Source organism: Glycine max, chromosome 5 (genome assembly GCF_000004515.6).
Source record: "Glycine max cultivar Williams 82 chromosome 5, Glycine_max_v4.0, whole genome shotgun sequence".
NCBI lineage: Eukaryota > Viridiplantae > Streptophyta > Magnoliopsida > Fabales > Fabaceae > Glycine > Glycine max.
Window position 1 is genome coordinate 3384266 of NC_038241.2, and position 9100 is coordinate 3393365.

The following is a 9100-nucleotide window of genomic DNA, read 5'->3' on the forward strand; positions in this document are numbered from 1 at the left end:
AGACGAGTCCAGCTAGCAAAAGGAGAGTACATAGAATTCCAAGTGAAGGCTTCCAAAAGGCATTGGACCCAGCTAACAGCGCCCATGGCTAGGTATGACCCTGAGATAGTCATGAAGTTCTACGCAAACGCTTGGCCCACTGAAGAAGAAGTCATGGATAAGCATTCCTGGGTGTGGGGCCAACGGATCCCATATGATGAAGATGCTATCAACCAATTTCTCGGGCATCCGTTGATCTTAGAAGAGGGGTAACGTTGTGAATAAGCTAAAAGAAGAAGCCAAGTCTAGGTTTTGATGAAGAGGCCATAGGTCAGCTACTGTGCTCCTCGGGATGTGATTTTTCACAGAGCGTAGCAGGGAGGCGAGTGTGGATCGTGCGCACTAGCATGACCACTTTGACTCAGATCTAGATGATGCTTCTGCTTAGCAACATCCTTCCAGTGACCATAATTTTGATCTCCCACTACCTAAATGCCAGTTGGTCTACGTTATCATAACCCAGATCAGTGTTCATGTAGCACAGCTTATCTTGGATGTCGTATACCAGTTTGTAAGTATTGCACCTCCGAGACACCCAATGGACCCAGAGAAGTCCAGCAGGGCATTGGGATTTCCAGCATTGATCACATGCCTTTGCCAGTTCTACGGGGTACTGGTCATGCCCACAAAGCTCATCCGGCCTCCCATTAACAGGTCCTTCATTAAGAAGTACTGCATGCCAAGGCAGGCACAATAGCCAAGGCAAGACCAGCAACAGTAGTCGACAGCAGATGCACCACCACCGCCTCCGCATCAGCCACTATCCCTAGAGTCCATCTTAGCTCACATGTAGAGGATGGAGCTCCAGATGCACGCGTACATGCAGCATTTAGGCTGACCAATAGGCGGCAAACCATAGGGGCCAGGTGTAGTTGAACGATAGCTTCTATCAGTATACACTGCACCAGCAGCGCCAAGACCCCAACCCTTACCCGTGGCCTACTCTTGAACAGTTCAGAGCCACTATCACATGGGCTGGGGACATGCCTAATTTTCAAGGTGGTGCAGGTCCCATAGAGGCCCAAGGAGATGAAGAAAAAGCTAAGGAGGATGGAAATATGGCAAATATGATGGTTTTTTTTCCTTTGAGGAGACTAAGCCTCTCGACCAAGACCTTCTAAATTTGTGAACTTGTCTTTATCTTATTTATCACTTTTAGTACTTTGTTACATTATTGCATTGTGATGATTCTTTGAAACAAAAAGAATCTTAAAAAAACTAAACTTAACTTACGCGTGGTTTCGTTTCTATTTTTGTGCGCTCTTTGATTTTTTATAGTGTAGTCTCAAATTACAACTTTGTCTAGGTTTTAGCCTTTTCCTAAACTAACATGCTTTTTTTCTAAGAAAAAGGGAAACAATCACCAGTATTCTTTGAAAATTTTGCAGACCAAAACACAACAAAAAAGGGTTTTTGAAAAAAAATGTGTGTATCTTGAGGATAAAAATAATGAAGGACTTTCCCGAATACCAAAGCGGACTCGGATGTTTTGCATGGACTTGATAAAAGAACAATTGTTGAAACATTGATTTGATCTGAATGTGGAAACAAACCCTAAACCTTAGTGATTGTGTGACCACAAATTTTATATTGAGTGTCCGCATGGATATGTTCTATGATTGATTTTAGATGAATTTCTAATTGTCATAACATATTATTCATGGAAGTGATCTAGGCATTCCTTCTTTCTAAGCCATTGGCCAAACAACTATCCCGATATGCATTATTTTCTGCCATTTGCAAGCCATATGAGCTAGACATTTTATTTTTACCAGAACCCTGACCTAGGATGAAAGTTTCCTACTTTGCCCTAGGATAAGAGAGCAAGGGTATCTTCCAAGGGAGATTTCTATCATCTTTTGGTTACTCATGGATTTTTTTGAAGGAAGATAAATGTTCATCAAGAAAAAAGAAGAAAGGAAAAGAAAAAAAGAAAGAAAGAAAAAGAAAAAAAGAAAAAATCAATAAAAAATGGAGAAGAGCAAAAGGAAAATAGAAAAGAAAAACAAGTTCTTTGGAACAAACAATGTATGAATTATGTACAGAGTTGTTGTGAAGAGTAAAAAGGAAAGGAAACAATAGTAACTTGGTCAAGACATGAGGGGATAGGAAGTGATTGCTCGTTTAAGTTACAAACCAAATCTTTATGCATGCTCTCCTACTCACACCAAAAAAAGAAAGACCAGAGCGACCAAAGCCAAAATTTCCTACAAGTTTGACCTTAAAAAGTCCTATTGATCCATGATGATTATGCACATTATCCTTGATTTGATGGGAAATGACTTGCAAAATCAATTTATGACATATCTGTTATTTGGAATTAAGATGAAACACTTGCCTGTGTGGAGCTTTATACACCTTTGTGTGGTTTTCCTCTATTCAGTTGGACCCAGTGTTTCATTTAATACTCCTTTAGAAACAAAATGCAAATTTCTTAATCTCATTATTGGTTGTGACGAATTCTATCTGTATGCTTTCATTCCTCCTTTGTCGCATTAGTTTTTAAAAGAAACATGTGTTGTTTTGATCGATTTAGGGGGTTTGACTTCTTTACCAAAGAGTGCTCGCATTTTAGTGAAATTTTTCAGGGACTTCAATGTCTTCTATCTTTTACTTTACAAGACCTCAATGTCTTCAGTCTTTACATTTACAAGACTTCAATGTCTTCTGTCTTTTACATTTCAAAGACTTCAATGTCTTTAGACTTTTATGTTTTTCAAGACTTCAATGTCCTCTGTCTTTTACATTTCAAAGACTTCAATGGTCTTCAACCTTTATATTTTTCAAGACTTCCAATTCTTTAGTCTTTTACATTTCAAAGACTTTAATGTCTTTAGTCTTTTACATTTACAAGACTTCAATGTCTTTTATCTTTTACATTTCAAAGACTTCAATTTCTTTAGTCTTTTACGTTTTTCAAGACTTCTATTTCTTTAGTCTTTTACATTTCAAAGACTTCAATGTCTTCAGTCTTTTACATTTACAAGACTTCAATGTCTTCTATCTTTTACATTTCAAAGACTTCAATGTCTTCGATCTTTTACGTTTTTCAAGACTTCGATGTCTTCAGTCTTTTACATTTTAAGACTTCAATGTCTTCAGCCTTTACATTTCAAGACTTCAATGTCTTCAGTCTTTACATTTACAATACTTCAATGTCTTCTGTCTTTTACATTTCAAAGACTTCAATGTCTCTAGTCTTTACATTTACAAGACTTCAGCATCTTCAGTCTTTTACATTCCCAAAGACTTCAATGTCTCCTATTTTGTTGTGCAAGACTACAACATCTTTTGCTTAATACTTTTTATTCTTCCATGTCGATATTTGTTTGTTCTTTTTTATAGGTTTCACTTCCTTGGTTTTCTCCAGTTGTTGGTCGGATAGCAAGATCGCTTGAATGAAATTAGTGTCCTTATATTTACTTACCTTTTCATTTTCAATAAAAGATAAGTAAAAAGGGGCAACTGTCAGACCCTAATTTCATTCGGAGACTATCATTCATTGATGTTTTGATTCTTGCTAGCCAAGTTGTGTTGTTCGACACCAATTACCGCACAAAATGAAAGATCGTTCAATGTTTTGCTCAAGAATGTGAAAGATACCAAAAAAAGGGGCAAAAGGGTCTTTTCCTTGAGTTTCCTGCACCCTAGCTCACCTAGGCCACCAAATAACTTCAGGGTTAAGGAACCAGCTCACCCAGACGAGCTGGTGACTTTAGGACTAAGCCTTAGCTCGCCTGGGCGAGCTGCAAGTGCCCAAAATTCCTATAAATAGGCATGTTGGGGGGGCTGAGGAGGGGTTTCAGCAATGATTAGTGAAGGAAATTGAGAGAATTAAGAGAGAAGAAGAGGAAACGAAGCTGAGGCACTACTGAATCGCGACTATGATCAATCTCTACATCGTTCCTTGTTCGGTGTTCTTCATGAGACCATCGGTTAGTTTTGTTTTTAAGATTTGATTATGATCTATGCACCCTTAGGGGTCCCCCTTGGTTTTTTTTTTTTTGCATATTCATTTCCTCCATCAATCATCGATAAATCTCATTTTTTTTGTGAAGTTTAATCTTAACCGATCATTAGCACCGTAAAGTTGTCTTTTAAAGACATTGAAATTTAATAAAACCAAAAATAGAACCAACGCATAACTGAATTTCTTTCAATCAAAGTCACTTGAGATCGTTCAAGGTCCAACGCCTTAAGGAACCTTTTGTTCTTATTAATTAAAAATGAAACTTTCAATAGCATAAAAAAATTTGACCCACAAACATTCTCACTTGTAAAGAACTACGTAGGTCCGAATTCCTCATCTCACCTGAGAATATGTAGGAGCAAGGTAAGCCCCCTTGTCAACCCCAAAAAAAATATAAAAAGGGAAAATAAATAATATTGAAGTCATGTTTTTGCACACTCGATTAAAGGTTGTTGTCCCTTGTGACGGGCGCGTAGGGTGCTAATACCTTCCTTATGCGTAAACAACTCTCGAACCCTTCTTTTCAAAATTCGCAAACCTCTTTTTGGTTTTTCTAACATTTTCCTCAAATAAACGTTGGTGGCGACTCCCACACATTCTCCTTTTTGGAAGACATACACTTTTTTGTTTCATATCACCCTCCCATCAAAGGGTAGGTTGCGACAGCTTGGAGCTATTGTTGCACTTGTGCGGAAGCAAAGCTACCATGATGATTCACCAAGATGTTTTTGATGATTCCAAAGCTCAAAGAGTTGTTTCAAGATTAAAGAATCAAGCATTCAAGATTCCACTCAAAGATTCAAGAATCAAATGAAGAAATAGAGAAGCATCAAGCCAAGTCAAAGTAGGTAGTAAAAAGTATTTTTCAAAAAAACATCAAATAGCACACTTTTTATTTTAAAAAGGATTTTCCGAAATCTTCTAAGTTACTAGAGTATTTACTCTCTGGTAATCGATTACCATTTGGTAGTAATCGATTACCAGTGACCAGGATGGTTTTCAAACTGGTTTCAATGCTTTGCAATGTTCCAAATCATTTTCAAATAGTGTAATCGATTACACTATATTAGTAATCGATTACAAGTGAATTGGAATGTTGGAATTCAAATCCAATTGTGAAGAGTCACAACTTTTCATAAAATACATTGTGTAATCGATTACACCATTATGGTAATCGATTACCAGTGAATGTTTTTGAAGAAAATGTTAAGAGTTATAACTCTTAACATGGTTTTCTCAAAAGGTATCAAGGTTCTATAAATATAAGACCTTGGCAGGCATTATATATAATAACACAGAAAAACACATCTGATTACACAAAACTTTCCACTGCTTTTGTCTTGCAAAACCTTTGCCAAATTCATTCTATGTTTTTGTTCAATCTTTCCTTGAAGAAAGGAAAATTATGCAAAAACAAAAACTGTGTTATCCTTCTGTTTTTCTCTTATTCTTCTTTCCTTCTCCCTCTTGCCAAAAGAATTCAAAGAACTAACCATCTGAGAATTATTTTGATTCCCCAAACAAAAGAATTCAAAGAACTAACCGTTTGAGAATTCTTAGCCTAAACACTGAATTCTAAGATGTAACCGTCTGAGAATTCATTGTAAGAAGCAGGTAGCTTCTTGGTTGTAATAGTGAACACAAGGGAGGGTACAACTTTTGTGGTTCACTTCAAGTAGAGGGTACATCTACTTGGTTGTTCAAAGAGAACAAGGGAGGGTACATCCTTTGTGGCTCTTTGCTTGTAAAGGATTTTTACAAGGAAAGGAAATCTCAAGAGGTTGCTTGAGGACTGGATGTAGGCACGGGTCGTTGCCGAACCAGTATAAAACTTGTGTTTGCTTTCTTTTTCCCTACGCTCTTTACTTTTCTGTTGCACACTTTTTATTTCCGCTTTACTTTTGTCTAAGTTATTGTTTCTGTTCTTTACTTTCTCATAACTTAGTAGTAAAACCTAATTGAATCTAGTAACATTAAGAAGGATAAATTTTTAATTAGTCAAGGCACATTCATAATTAATTCAATCCCCCCCTTTCTTAATTATTCCGAGGCCACTTGTTCCAACAAGTGGTATCAGAGCAGGTTTCTTGAGAAAAGTTTCACAACTTCAAGATCAATGGCCTCCTCAAATTTTCTGTTCCCTGAAGGAAACTCCATCCATAGGCCACCTATCTTTAATGGTGATGGTTACCACTACTGGAAAACCTGAATGCAAATCTTTATTGAAGCCATAGATTTAAACATTTGGAAAGCAATAGAAATAGGACCTTATGTACCCACCATAGTAGATGGAAGCACAAGCACAACAACATAAAAACCTAGAGATAAATTGTCTGAAGAAGATAGAAGAAGAGTCCAATATAATCTTAAAGCCAAAAACATTATTACTTCTACCCTAGGAATAGATGAATATTTTAGAGTCTCAAATTGTACAAGTGCCAAGGAGATGTGGGACACACTTCAACTCACACATGAGGGCACAACTGATGTTAAGAGATCAAGGATTAATACTTTAACCCATGAATACGAACTTTTTAGGATGAACACAAATGAGAACATCAAAAGCATGCAGAAAAGATTCACACACATAGTTAATCACCTTGCCTCCTTAGGAAAAACCTTTCCTAATGAAGATTTAATTAATAAAGTTTTGAGATGCTTAATTAGGGAATGGCAGCCCAAGGTAACTGCCATTTCTGAAAGTAAAGATCTTTCTTCTATGTCTTTTGCCACACTTTTTGGCAAATTACAGGAACATGAGATGGAACTTCAATGGCTAAATCAAAATGAAGAAACTGACAAGAGGAAACAAAGCATAGCACTAAAAGCCTCCCCATCAATGCAAGAGGAAAATGAAGATGAAGAATCGGAAGATGAAGAAGACTTCTCACTTTTTGTGAAGAAGTTTCACAAATTTGTTAAGAAAAGAAGAAGCGAGAGGCGTCAAAATATCAACCATGGAAAAAGATCCCATGAAGGCTCTCCAACTCTTAGATGCTATAAGTGCAATCAACTTGGTCACATCAAAGCAAATTGCCCCTCAAACGAGCAATGGCCTGAGAAGAGTGATAAGAAAAGTCATGAAGAAAGAAATGTTGGACAAGTGGCCTCAGATATCTTAAGAAGGGGGGGTTGAATTAAGATATCACAAATTATTTCCCCAATTAAAAATTCTATTCAACTTTCTATTCAAGTTACAAATTCCCTTAATAATGAATTTCTCAAATAATGATTCAAATAGAACAATTTGAATATGAATATAAAACAATAATAAATAAAGGAGTTTAAGGGAAGAGAAAGTGCAAACTCAGATTTATACTGGTTCGGCCACACCCTTGTGCCTACGTCCAGTCCCCAAGCAACCCGCTTGAGAGTTCCACTATCTTGTAAATTCCATTTACAAGTTCTAAACACACAAGGACAATCCTTCCTTTGTGTTTAGAATTCTTTCAAAACAAGAGACCCTCGGTCTCTTAATCCCTTTTCAGAATAAAGAAGAAGAGAAGAAAAAATCTCTCTTGAAAGAGATAGATTGAACAATTTGAGCACTCAAATAATTCCTTATTGAATCACAAGTGTTTTGGCCAAGAAATTTTTAAGAGGATAAAACAATTTTGCTTGTTAAGAGGATAAGACCTTTTTGTTCTTCAAAACTCTTATCAAAATTCGTGTCTCAAGTCACATATATACAAGCCTTTGATGGCCATTTAAGAAACAGATAAAAAGATGTGACTGTTGAGAATGTTTTTTGAAAAACTCCTTTGGTAATCGATTATAGTATGCATGTAATCGATTACAAGCTTTAAAATTTGAATTAAAACGTTCAGAAACTGCTGGTAATCGATTACCATATATGTGTAATCGATTACACAGTGCAAATTTTGAATTCAAATTTTAATAGCTGTTGTAAATCAGTTTTGGCCACTGGTAATCGATTACCAGAGAGTAAATTTGTTGAAAAAAACTTTTTAACTTAAATTTCTTGGCCAAACCTTTTGCTACTTCAATTGGAATTCCCTTCCTATTTAATATACCCTTTCTAAGACTCTAGAGACTGTCTTGATCATCCATCTTGAATATCTTTAATTTCTTTGTCTTGAATAAAACTTTGAGACGCATGTGAAACTTTGGCATCATCAAAACATTCAGCTTGATCCTTTGTCTACAATCTCCCCCTTTTTGATGATGACAATTCCTGAAATCAAGACAAGCTATATACAAGATGATAGCACGTTCACACAACCCTTACTCCCCCTATCTTTTGGCATGTATGCCTAACTTTACTTAATGATAAATTTCTAATTGATTTCTAACCCAAGTTCTCTCCCCCTTTGGCAACATCAAAAAGAACTAAGCAACATAATCAAAATCCCAACAAAGCCAAACAATAAACCAAAATAAATCCATACATTGTCATAAAAAACCAAAGCAAAGTCTAGAAATATAATTATAGTGCAAGATTACGATAACTAGAGCAACAAAAAGCCAAATACACGGCGATAAACCAAAGTACCAATAATACTTAATCATTAATAATACTTAGTTATAATACTTAGTTATAATACTTAAGCTAAGATGATGATGGAGGAGGTGGTGGTGGATCAAAGCAAGTACGGATGAAGGAGACATCTTCTTCAACTTTGGTGATCCTTGATTCCATGGCATCGAACCGCACGTCGACTTGCAATTCTATGGCATCAAACTTGTCACCAACAAAAGTCTGAAGTCCATCAAACTTGTCCATAAGCCTTCGAAGAAGAGTGGAATTATCTTCAGCTGGTAGGTTGCCTTCGTCATCAGCGGGTTGAGTGCTCTTTTTGACCCAAGAGCCATCATGGTCTTTGCGGTAACCAAAAGAAGCAATCACAGCAGCACCAATTAAAAAAGATCTCTTGATTGGAACATAAGGTTCAGAATCAAGAGGAATTTGAAAATGGCGGAAAAAGAGAGTGACAAGATGTGGATATGGCAAAGGTGCATTTAATCGCAATGCCTTATGCATGCAATATCTTACAAGATGTGCCCAGTCAAGTTGACGCCCGGTATGAAAGGCCCACATGATAACAAGATCTTCCTCAGAAACCTGGGCAT